Source organism: Camelus ferus, chromosome 21 (assembly GCF_009834535.1).
Source record: "Camelus ferus isolate YT-003-E chromosome 21, BCGSAC_Cfer_1.0, whole genome shotgun sequence".
In the NCBI taxonomy this organism is placed as follows: domain Eukaryota; kingdom Metazoa; phylum Chordata; class Mammalia; order Artiodactyla; family Camelidae; genus Camelus; species Camelus ferus.
The window spans coordinates 27218609-27231486 of record NC_045716.1 but is presented as its reverse complement, the minus strand read 5'-3'; the positions used below and the strand labels follow the sequence as shown (position 1 = coordinate 27231486).

General features: G+C 44.1%; 1 long non-coding RNA gene across 1 annotated transcript in view; it reads left to right on the top strand.

Moving 5' to 3' along the window:
* The window catches only part of LOC116658778, a 91180-nt gene that overhangs the window by 71157 nt on the left and 7145 nt on the right, over positions 1-12878 (top strand). Inside the window, exon 4 of the long non-coding RNA XR_004314081.1 lies at positions 506-551. This is a non-coding gene — a long non-coding RNA (uncharacterized LOC116658778). The remainder of the gene's footprint in view (positions 1-505; positions 552-12878) is intronic.

The following is a 12878-nucleotide window of genomic DNA, read 5'->3' as shown; positions in this document are numbered from 1 at the left end:
CACATATTTGTGTATTTTTTTTATGTTCCATGTAAAGATTTTTCCATGTCCCCAGTGATTATCGATCTTATTGTTTAAGCCAGGGCTCAGTTTTCCATATGGAAATACCAGTTTGCTTTCCCATGTCCCTACTGAGAGTCACGTCGGCTACTTCCTGTGTCTTATTATAATAAAAATGTTTGCCATGAGCATCCTTAGACCTACCTCTCTGTGCACATGTGGGTATTTCTTCTCCAGAAATGATTTCTGAAAGTACAGTGTCTGGGTTGTCGCGTCTGTAGGTTTCCAGTTTGCACAGATACTGTCAGGTGCTTCCATAAACGACGTATCCTCGTGGGGACGAGCGGTGGCTAGGCTTGCCCCGTCCCCTCCCGAGGCTGGCCGGGACCGTCTCTGCACTATGACTAATGTATGGAGGAACAGCAATACCGTTACTTTAATTGGCCTTTGTGCGCTGATGCGTTCGCACACCTTTTCACGTTTGGTATGTGTGTTCCACTTCCAGGTTCTGCCTCCCACTATCCTTTGAACGGTTCTGCCTGGATGCGTAGGTGAGTGTTTATCTTTTTTAACTCAATTTTTAAGAACGTGTTAAATATTTTGGATGTTGGTCGTTTTCTGTGTTTTATAGTCGGCGAGGACTTTTTCCCAGTTGGTCACTTGAATTTTCACTTCTTTTCTGGTGTTGACTGTTACACAGGTTTTGGACATAATTTGCATTTGCATTTATATTTTTAAGAAAATGTTGCATTTATATGTTTAAGAAAATGCTCAAAGTCTTCTAAACTATTCCTAATAGTTTTATGGTTTAAGTTTTCTGCTTTTGCTCTTTTGCTAATTGTCTCAACACTGTTTGTTGACTGGTTGTGCCTTTTCCGGACATACTGAAATATCTTTGTCACGTGAGACATCCTCACGTGACCGTGTGTCTCCTGCTGGACCCTCTGTTTTGTGCTATTGGTCTATTTGCTTTATTTCCAAATGTTGAAGAATTTTTTTCAAATACTTTCATGTTAATAATTTGCCAGTTTAGTTTCACTGTGGTCAAAGAATACACTTTGTAAGATTTCAATCTTTTTAAATTTATTGAGACTTGTTTTATGACCTAAAACAGTGGAAGGGAAGGTTTTTCTGTAAAGGGCCAGATTGCAAACATTTTAGGGTTTGCAAGCCAGGTAATATCTCTGTTGCATATTCTTTATTGATTTGTCTAGTTTTATTTATTTTTTGCAGCCCTTTAAAGATACAAAAACCACGTTTAGGTCACGGGCTATACAAATACAGGTCGTGGTCTAGACTGGCTGGTCTACCTCGGTTGATACTCCACGTGCCCAGGGAAGGCTGTGTGCTCTGCCGTTGTTGGGTAGCACATTCTACCGATGTTGTTTAGGTCAAGTTGGTTTGTAATGTTCAAGTTTTCTGTATCTGCCATGATTGGTTTTGTTTGCTTGTTTTACCAACTACTGAAAGAGGAGTATTGGAATTTCCTGCTGTATTTATGGATTATGGCTTGAACTCTTTCTCCTGTTTGCACTGTCGGTTTTTGTTTCCTGCATTTGGAAGTTTCAAAACGTCATCACTTGGCCTCGTGAATAATGATTACATTGAATTGGTTCATTGAATGAATAACTAAAATGTAATTGATGTATTTCTTATTGGCAATTCTAGCAGGAACTTCTTTAGATTCTGAGTTGTGAAACAGCATTCTGTGGTTTGCAATTCTTCCCGAAACCAGGAGTCAGGACGTTTTCATTGGTCCTCAGTTTTCTCATGTGGAAAAATGGGAATAATCAGGCTTATTGGGAAGATTAAATGGGATGATGGGTGTAGAGCTGATTGCGAGCAGATGCTCAGTGTGTTTTGGTGTTAGGGTTAGAGTCCACACTAGGGTTAGCATTCCTTCCTAAGGCGATAGAGGCAGATATGAGAAAGATTTTGCTAGGATGTGGCTGCAGTTGCCTGGAAAGGATGAGGAACAAACTGGGAGCAACAGCTAGCCAGACTCCAACCACACTACATGGACTGTATTCTGATTTCCACCAACTCTCCAAATATCCTCCATCCCACTCCCTCTGACAACCACAAGAGATGCCACACTCTCCAAAATGTTACATCCTAGGCTGTGTCGTGAATGTGAATAGTTATGAGAATGGCAGTAAAACTAGAGTGTCAGATGGGAGGGACATGGGTGGTGGAATCAACAGACTTGAGCACAATTTCTGATTCAGTGCTTACTGGGTGTATCGGTTACCTTTTGACATGAGAGTGCTGTGTAACAAATAACACAAAACCTCAGCAGGTGGGCATTGCTTGTGTATCTGGGCTGAGCTGGGGGTCAGACAGGCAGCTCTGCTGATCTGGCTGGGTTCGTACACGTGTCTGGGATAGGCAGCAGGGTGGATCTAGGCTGGCTGCCCCTGGGATGCCCACCCAGCTGCACTTGTGTCTCATCTCTAGCAGGCCAGCCTGGGCATGTCCTTGCAGCTGGGGCATAGACACAAGAGAGCATGACCCAGTGTGGGAGCCCACATCAAACCTCTCCTTCTCACATGCAGGCTGACAGCCATTGGCCAAAGCAAGTCACGTGGCCCAAGTCAGGGGTGGAGCACTGTAGAGGGAGAGCTCTTCACAGATACAGGGCAAAAGCGAAAGTACAGGAAGTAGAGAAGAGTTGGCACCATTGACACCACTACCACCCCAAGTCTGTGATTTCTCAGAGCCGGCTTGTTCCACTGTGACTGGGGGACGTTCTCCACCTTGTATTACTGGTGAGAGGTGAAGATTAGAGAGTGTGTCCAAAGCAGAAAGCATAGCACCTGCCACCAGGGAGATGCCCAGTTAGTGACAGCCCTTCCTTTACTGATGACAATGATTGAGGATGGTAACTGGTCTCACATTCAACACCCCAGGGCCTACCTACGTGTATTCTTCATGTCTAAAGAAAACATTTTGTATTTCTTGCAGTCTGATGCTTGGTCTTTCATTTTTAAGGGTATTTTTAAAGAGCAAATGTTTTTAAGTTTGAGTGTTACCACGTTTTTCATTAGTGCATTTTTCTAACATGTCTGAGAAATCTTTGCCTGCCCCAAGTTTGTGAAGATAAATGTTTTATGTTTTCTTTCAGAAGTTTTATAGTTTTAGCCCCTGCATGTAGATCTTAGGTGGATTTACAATTAATTTTTGTATATGGTGTGAGGTAGGGGTCAGAGTTCATTTTTTTCCCAACTTTACTATCTAGTTGCTCTTTACCAGCCTGAGGAAGTTCCTTTCTTGTTCTTATTGGCTGAGTGTTGAATTGTGTCAAATGTTTTTTCCACATCACATCACACACTGAAATACTAACAAACATGAACTGCAGAATTATAGATTGATAATAGTCAGGAGGACTGTGAGATAGATTGATAATAGTCAGTAGGACTATGACTTGGGAACGGAAGGAGAACACAATCCTTTTGGGGGATTTATCACCTCAATTGCTAGAGATACGTGACAGGCAGCCACACGCAAACCCCTCTTCCTCTCCTGCCCAGATCATCATGCTTCCAGCCTCCCTTACAGCGAGCAGGGAGCACGTGATCCAGTTTGGGGCCAATAAGCCATAAGAGCAAGTATGCTATAAGACTGCTGGAAAAGAAGCTTTCTTCCTGGTGAAAAGAGAGAGGTCATTTGTCCATTACCTGACTTTGGAGGAAGTCATGTGAGGATATGATGCTTAAGGGGACACTTGCCACCTTGTGACTATGCTTGAAAGGTCAGGAGACCTTCAGAGATGCTGAATGTTACTGCAAAACAGGCTCCCTCATGGGGTGCTGAAGCTAGACTTCTTTCTTCTAGAGATAATGTATTTCATTACTATGTGTGCCACATTAGTTGGTATTTTATTACCCATAAACCGTATAAGATCCTCCTCCAACCCCTAAACCCCAGCCCAGCCTTGAATGAACCCTTTCTAGAGCGAAGATTCGTCATCCAGTTTTCTCCACACATGGAAATCAGAGGAGGGGCTGGCTGCATACAGTGCAGAGTCATGGGGTGGGACCTACAGGGCACAGGGCACAGGGGAGAGGCTGCCAAGCCTGGAAGCCACAAGTGTGGGTTCTCACACTGCCGGCCAGCCCAGCACCTCTAGGCTCCTTCATCCTCTCCGTGTTCTGTGCTCCTTCCTTTGTTAGAGCCTTCCTTCTGCCTGAAATGCCCCCCTCGACCTCCACCTTTTCCTTTGGCTGGCTGTTCCTACCTCAGGTCTCAGTTTAAAGATTGCTTCCTTGGGGTTGGGGGTTGGGGTTCTTCCAGAACCTCCCTTCTCTCTCAGCACCCTGAAGTTTTCTTCATAGCAATGATCCCAACTGAAATTAAGTATGTGATTTGCTGTAATTTGTCTCCTGCACTGGACTGTAAGCTCCCTGGGGATGGGGATCAGCCCTGCTTGTTGGGGCCCCATGCTCAGCACCTAGGACAGTGCCTGACACATCAGAAGTGTTGAGCACATATCTCTGATTGATTGAATGGCTGATCGATGGGTGGATGGATGGATGGAGGGAGGGATTGGTGGACCGAATGAATGGCACTCCCACCAACTTGCTGTATGACCTTAGGCAAGTCCCTTCCACTTCCTCAGCTGTAGTTTCTCATCTGCACATAAAGAGTCTGAAGGAGGTGGAATCTCAGAGTCCTTCCACCGCCAACTCTTTGTCAGATTAAATCCAGATGCTCGGATGTGGCTTTCTTTTTAAAATTGGCCCTTCCTCCATCTAGCCATTTACTTTACCACTGCTGGCGACCCTGCAATTGTCCCAGAAGCGCATTCCATATAAGCACCCCGGGGAGAGCAGCTGGAGCCAGTCACCTCGACTACCCCGAGATGCTGGTGCAGTGGCTTCCAGACACGGGAAGGCTGCAGTGTTTCGTGGTTTCTCCAAAGTGCCAGGTCCCTGGTGCCTTTGTCCTGTGATGGGAAGGCAGGCATTTGGGTGGGTTGGCAGTAGCTGTTGGAGGAGCTGCACCTGTATTTGCCTTCATCCCAGCACATCTGGTCCTTATCACACACGGCAAACAGGGAGTGCCCGCTTTTCAGATGAGAGAGCTGAGCCAGCGCCGTCCCCTGCAAGCCCCAGAGTGGGCGTTCACATCCTGAGCCCCTCGTGGTACGTGGGAAGCTGCCCTAGAAACCCGCAGCGTCTACGTTTGCACCTTAAATTTCCTTATCATAACCCACACTAGAAGCAAAGGCTAAGGAAAGTCCTATCCCTTTTACCTTTTCTTGCTCATTCACGACCCCTCCTCTGGCAGGAATCTTGGAAAGAGGTGACCGTGGACTGAGCCCCGCTGTGCCAGGAGCAGGACCGGGGCCATTCCATGCTTTGTCTCTAATCCCCTCCACAGTTCCTGGCTGTGCATTCTCACCCCTGTTTGACAGATGGAAAAACTGAGGGCCAGAGGCAAGCTCAGACCCGCCCATGTAGCTCTAAGTGGTGGCTCTGAGATTTGAACCCCGATCTGAACCTCTGAGGCTGTGCCTGTGTTCCCTCCAGGCCGCCTGCCCTATGGGGACCGAAGGCAGGGGCCGGATACGGAATCAGAATGTGGAATCAGAACCAAGCAGCCCAGCTGTCGCCTGGCCCGGCCCGGCCCGGCCCCGTGGGTGAGGCAGCGATGCGCAGGGAGACAGGCGGGTGCTCTGGGCTCGCGGCAGCTCTGCCAACCCTCCACCTGAAGCCAGTTCTCTGGGATTGTTGTATCTCTCTCTGAAACAAAGATGATGGCATTTTTTTAATAAATGAGAAGAGAATGTTTCAGAGAAAGGGACTGGGAGGAGTGGGGAATGTGTAAATGGGATGCTTAGCGCTGCTGCAACACTTTGGGCTGGGGGCTAAGGCAGTCTGCAAGCTGCCCCCACCCCCACCCCAGAGCGGTGACAGAGCTCAGCTGCCTGCTACCTGCATCCTTTGTGACCTGTGAGAAAAGTCAGCTCCGAGGTTTGCCTTCTGTTAGTCTTGAATGAGTTACTTGCAGCAGACAGCACTCCTCACTGATTCGCAGTCCAAGCCACAGACCACCTTTCCCACACACAGCCCCTTCAAAGACTCTCTCGGGGGAAGCTCCAGCTCCTTAGCTCATATTCAGAGCCCCCACCCCACAGACATCTGAACTTCCCCCCACTCGCCTCCCGCAAGCTACCCGGTGCCCTGTGCCTCCCCCTGCAAAGCCCCATAGCAAATTCCGGCTCATCCATTGTCAAGGGCGCCTCAGCCACTGTCTGTTCTCTAGCCGCATGCCCAAATTAAAAACAAGCAAACAAAAATCAGAGAGAATTAGCCTCCCTGCATTTCCAGCTCAACAAATACCATCAAGTGATGGGAGATGAAAATCCAATAGCCAAGCATTCCATCTGAATCAGGAATCTGCAGCCCAGATTCTCCCGGCTAACACATGCCTCCCAGCACCACATCATTACCCAACCCTGCCATTAGGGAAGGCAAACCCGTACTTACAATCAAAATGAACGTAACGTGGAACCAGGGGGCAGTGCGCTTCCAGGAACAGCAGCAGAGCCCGCCCGTCCCCCCGCCGCCCTGCCAGCCCTGGTTCTGCGCTCAGCAGGCATCCCCTGTGATGCCAGGGAACGAACACCTCCTTCCCCCCGCGCCCGGTTCTCCTGCCTCCCGCCGCCCCCTCCCCTGGGGCTTTCCTCTTCTCTGACGCTGGTCTTTGCCTTCCTGCTGCGATCTACTTGGCCTCTGGTGGGGCTGCAGCGGAGAGTCAAGATCACAGGGCTAAAGATTTTATATTTTAGAGTGAACGTGCACATTGTTGGGCCCCGTGCAGGGGAAATAGGAAGCAAGCATTTTCTATTTGGTTTCAAGGAGAGTGAATCAGGCCACCAGCCTGGAGGGCGAACTGGCCACGTGTAGCCAATCCCTCACGACATGTGCATCCGTTGGCCGGCAAGTCCACCTCCAATAATGTCATCTAAGGAAAAATCGGAGATTACACACAAGTGGGTGTATGTGGATGCAAAAATGAACTGTTATTTTTATAGCAAAGCACTGGGAACACCTGAGATTACAACAACATGGAATTGTTATATTGGGAAGTGATAAAAACAAGAAAGAGATGCAACCATTAAGATGCATCTTTGTGAAAAATAGTTAAAACTGAGAAAAATTAATGATAATTCCATTCATATACCTGAATGAAACGTGCCAACTGAAATAAGTAATAGAATGAGACACATTGCTGGCTACAACTTTCATCATCTAAGCACTCGTGTAAAAAGAACGCGGTGTGCCTTTCACTGGATGCACCGGATAACAGACTCTTCCATGCTGCTCGCTACATGCAGGGTGGGTGCTGTCCGAAGGTCCCTGATATCTAAGTAACACATCCTAAGTGCATGCGTGCATTCATTCAGCGACCACAGCAACCCTCTAAGGTGTATGTCTAAGCATAGCAATTAGTGTTATTTATTTTAATACAGTTACTACTTTAAATGCCATTATTTTGTAAACTGAGGCTTCATGTCACAGCTAATCAGTATCAGATCTGGGTTACAAAACCAGAACATCCAGCTCTTTAGCTGAAGGCAGCGAACAAAAATGTTCACATCAAACATGTTAGGGTGATCGTCAGTACAGAACGGGATGAGGGCTTGGAGGACAAGAAGGAATAGCAAGCAAGCCAAGAAGAGAGGGTCTTGCCCAGTGCGCTAACACCACCCTCTCCACGAGGCCCAAGGAAGGAATGGAAGACGGAAGATGTACATGGACACAGGTGTGGGTGAAGGTGTAGGCTACGTATATACGTGTACAAGGTTTGCGAGTCTGCATATGTATGTTAACTCTGGCGCTTCCCTGCTTCCTAGGAGCAATGTCGTGCCTCGGAACCCCGTATCCCCCGCCCGCCCACCTCTTCACCCTGGTCACAGCTGACTTGGTCAGGGCTGAGCACAATCCATAGGAAAAATAATGTACAAGCTAGCCAGCGATCTCTAACCTCAGAAATGCTCAAAAAGGTTATGTGAATCCCTCCAAGTCCAGAGAATTTGAACTTGAAAACATGGAAAGAATCTTCCAGTGATGGCAGAGCTGGAGCATAGACAGGGCGATGTGGACGGTGCTGAGGGGGCTGCCGTGGGGCAGTCCAAGGGACAGGGGTGTGCCTTCCACAGATGCTGTGAGGTAGGCTGACAAAGGCCTAGGTTGTGCAGAAAGTGGAAGAATAAAACCTCAGAGAGGCAAATGAAAGGGGCAGAGAAAGAGAGAGAGAGAGAAGGAAGGGGGTGAGAGAGACAGAGAGAGAGGTATCTCACCACACTGAGCCCTCCCAGGTCCAGGCATTCTGAATCTAAGCCCATTCAATCCTAACAGCAGCCCTCTAAGCAAACAAGCCAAAAACTGGCAAATACCAAACGTTATCTGTTTTGTTAACTGTGCAACGCATCATTATTTTGTGAGCCACAGAAATCCACTGCAAAATAATCTGTAAGATGCCATGAATTGTACAATGCTCCCAGATTTCAGAGATGCTAAACAGTGGGGAAATGGGCATCTTAGAATAGACAGATTTTGAAGTGTGCAACTACTCTCCTCTTCCCCTATCCCTGGCACACATTACTAATCAATCATGGCACTGTTTTCTGCCAGGTCCGGGTGTGGTCTCAGCACATCATGCCAGGAAGGACCAACCAGTCTAAGTAGGCATATGAAAGGAGACCAATCTGTGAGCCCTGGTCTGGGCCTCTGGTTTCTTGAATGAGTTCATGAGGAAGCCACTCCCACAGTGGGGTGGGGGGCCCTGGGGACAAATCTCTGCTTCCTGTCCTAGAAAAATAAGTCAATGATGTAGGGAGGCCTCCTAGAAAATAATTTGTTGGATACATCCATTTTGTTTATTTATTTTTAACATTTTTTATTGATTTCTAGTCATTTTACAATGTTGTGTCAAATTCCAGTTTAGAGCACAATTTTTCAGTTATACATGAACATATATATATATTCATTGTCACATTTTTTTCTCTGTGAGCTACCATAATATCTTGTGCTATACAGTATAATCTTGTTTATCTATTCTACATTTTGAAATCCCAGTCTATCTCTTCCCATCCCCCGCCCCCTTGGCAACCACAAGTTTGTATTCTATGTCTGTGAGTCTGTTTCTGTTTTGTATTCATGCTTTGTTTGTTTGTTTGTTTGTTTAGATTCCACATATGAGCACTCTCATATGGTATTTTTCTTTCTCTTTCTGGCTTACTTCACTTAGAATGACATTCTCCAGGAGCATCCATGTTGCTGCAAATGGCGTTATGTTGTCAGTTTTTATGGCTGAGTAGTATTCCCTTGTATAAATATACCACATCTTCTTTATCCAGTCATCCGTTGATGGACATTTAGGCTGTCTCCATGTCTTGGCTATTGTAAATAGTGCTGCTATGAACATTAGGGTATGGGTGTCATCCTGAAGTAGGGTTCCTTCTGGATATATGCCCAGGAGCAGGATTCCTGGGTCATACGGTAAGTCTATTCCTAGTCTTTTGAGGAATCTCCATACTGTTTTCCACAGTGGCTGCACCAAACTACATTCCCACCAGCAGTGAAGGAGGGTTCCCTTTTCTCCACAGCCTCTCCAGCATTTGTCATTTGTGGATTTTTGAATGATGGCCATTCTGACTGGTATGAGGTGATACCTCATTGTAGTTTTGATTTGCATTTCTCTGATAATTAGTGATAATGAGCATTTTTTCATGTGCGTATTGATCATTTGTATTTCCTCCTTGGAGAATTGCTTGTTTAGATCTTCTGCCCATTTTTGGATTGGGTTGTTTGTTTTTTTCTTATTAAGTCGTATGAGCTGCTTATATATTCTGGAGATCAAGCCTTTGTCAGTTTCATTTGCAAAAATTTTCTCCCATTCCATAGGTTGTCGTTTTATTTTACTTATGGTTTCCTTTGCTGTGCGGAAGCTTGTAAGTTTCATCAGGTCCCATTTGTTTGTTCTTGCTTTTATTTCTATTGCTTAAGTAGGCTGTTCTAGGAGAACATTTTTGAGATGTATGTCAGATAATGTTTTGCCTATATTTTCTTCTAGGAGGTTTATTGTATCTTGTCTTATGTTTAAGCCTTTGATCCATTTTGAGTTTATTTTTGTGTATGGTGTAAGGGAGTGTTCTAGCTTCATTGCTTTACATGCTGCTGTCCAGTTTTCCCAACACCATTTGCTGAAGAGACTGTCTTTTTTCCATTGTATATTCTTGCCTCCTTTGTCGAAGATTAGTTGACCAAAAGTTTGTGGGTTCATTTCTGGGCTCTCTATTCTGTTCCATTGGTCTGTATGTCTGTTTTTGTACCAATACCATGCTGTCTTGATGACTGTAGCTCTATAGTATTGTCTGAAGTCTGGGAAAGTTACTCCTCCAGCCTCTTTCTTTCTCTTCAGTAATGCTTTGGCAATTCTAGGTCTCTGATGGTTCCATATGAATTTTATTATGATTTGTTCTAGTTCTGTGAAATATGTCCTGGGTAATTTGATAGGGATTGAATTAAATCTGTAGATTGCCTTGGGCAGTGTGACCATTTTAACAGTATTGATTCTTCCAATCCAAGAGCATGGGATATCTTTCCATTTTGTAAAGTCTTCTTTAATTTCCTTCATCAGTGGTTTATAGTTTTCTGTGTATAATTCTTTCACCTCCTTGGTTAGATTTATTCCCAGATATTTTATTACTTTGGGTGCTATTTTAAAGGGGATTGTTTCTTTACTTTCTTTTTCTGTTGATTCATCGTTAGTGTAAAGAAATGCAACTGATTTTTGAACGTTAATTTTGTAACCTGCTACCTTGTTGAATTCTTCAATCAGCTCTAGTAGCTTTTGTGTGGACCTTTTAGGGTTTTCTATGTATAGTAATGTGCCGTCAGCATATAGTGACATTTTACCTCTTCTTTTCCAATTTGGACCCCTTTTATTTCTCTCTCTTGCCTGATTGCTGTGGCTAGGACTTCCAAGACTATGTTGAACAGGAGTGGTGATAGTGCGCATCCTTGTCTTGTCCCAGATTTTAGTGGGAAGCTTTTGAGTTTTTCACCGTTGAGTAATATGCTGGCTGTAGGTTTGTCATATATAGCTTTTATGATGTTGAGATATGTTCCCTCAGTACCCACTTTGGTGAGAGTTTTTATCATAAATGGGTGTTGAATTTTATCAAATGCTTTTTCTGCATCTATTGAGATGATCTTGTGGTTTTTGTCCTTTCTCTTGTTGATGTGATGTATTACGTTGATTGATTTGCGTATGTTGAACCATCCTTGTGTCCCTGGGATGAACCCCACTTGGTCATGATGTATAATCTTTTTTATGTGTTGTTGGATTCTATTTGCTAATATTTTGGTGAGGATTTTTGCATCTATGTTCATCAGTGATATTGGCCTATAATTCTCTTTTTTTGTAGTGTCTTTGCCTGGTTTTGGTATCAGGGTGATGGTGGCTTCATAGAATGAGTTTGGGAGTATTCCCTCCTTTTCAATCATCTGGAAGAGTTTGAGAAGGACTGGTATGAGTTCTTCTTTGTATGTTTGGTAGAATTCCCCAGTGAAGCCGTCCAGTCCTGGACTTTTATTTGTAGGGAGGTTTTTAAATTGCTATTTCAATTTCATTTCTAGTGATCGGATTGTTCAAGTGGTCAGTTTCTTTTTGATTTCAGTCATGGTGCACTGTATTTTTCCAGAAACTTGTCCATTTCCTCTAGGTTGTCCAGTTTGGTTCCGTATAGTTTTTCATAATATTCTTGTATGATATTCTGTATTTCTATGTTATTTGTTGTAATTTCTCCATTTTCCTTTCTTATTTTGCTAATTTGTGCTCTCTCTTTTTTCTTCTTTGTGAGTTTGGCCAGAGGTTTGTCGATCTTACTTACTTTTCCAAAAAACCGGCTTTTGGTTTGATTGATTTTTTCTATGGCTTTTTAATCTCTATTTTATTTATTTCCTCCCTGATCTTTATAATTTCCTTCCTTCTGCTGCCTTTTGGGGACTTATGTTCTTCTTTTCTAGTTCCTTCAGCTGATGGGTTAAATTGTTTATCTGAGATTGTTCTTCTTTCTTGAGGAAGGCCTGTATCGCTACAAACTTCCCTCTTAGCACTGCCTTTGCTGTGTCCCATAAATTTTGTGTGGTTGTGCATTCATTTTCATTTGTCTCCAGGTATTTTTTAATTTCAGCTTTGATTTCCTCATTGACCCATTGGTTTTTTAATAGCATATTGTTTAATCTCTGTGCTTTCCTTTTTATCTCCTTTGTTTCTTTGTTGTTGATTTCTAGTTTCATGGCATTGTGGTCAGTAAAGATGCTTGAGATAATTTCTGTCTTCTTAAAATTGTTGAGGTTTCTTTTGTGCCCAAGTACATGATTGATCCTGGAAAATGTTCCATGTGCACTTGAAAAGAATGTATATCCTATTTTGGGGGGGTGTAATGCTCTGAAAATATCCTCCAAATCTAATTTTTCTATTGTATTATTTAATTTCTCTGTTGCTTTATTTATTTTCTGTCTGGAAGATCTGTCTAGTGATGTTAATGCAGTGTTAAAATCTCCAACTATGACTGTATTCCCATCAATGTCCCCCTTTATCTCTGTTAGGAATTGTTTTATGTATTTAGGTGCTCCTATATTGGGTGCATATATATTAACGCGTGTAATATCCTCATCTTGTATCACTCCTTTAATCATTATAAAATGTCCTTCTTTATCTTTCTTTACCTTTGTTTTAAAGTCTATTTTGTCTTAAATCAGTACTGCTACACCTGCTGGATACCCCCACTCTAAATAGTCCTCCACTTAGTCTGCCTCTTCCCTCCTGAGGAAGGTCTCTCAAATGAGCTCTCACAGGTG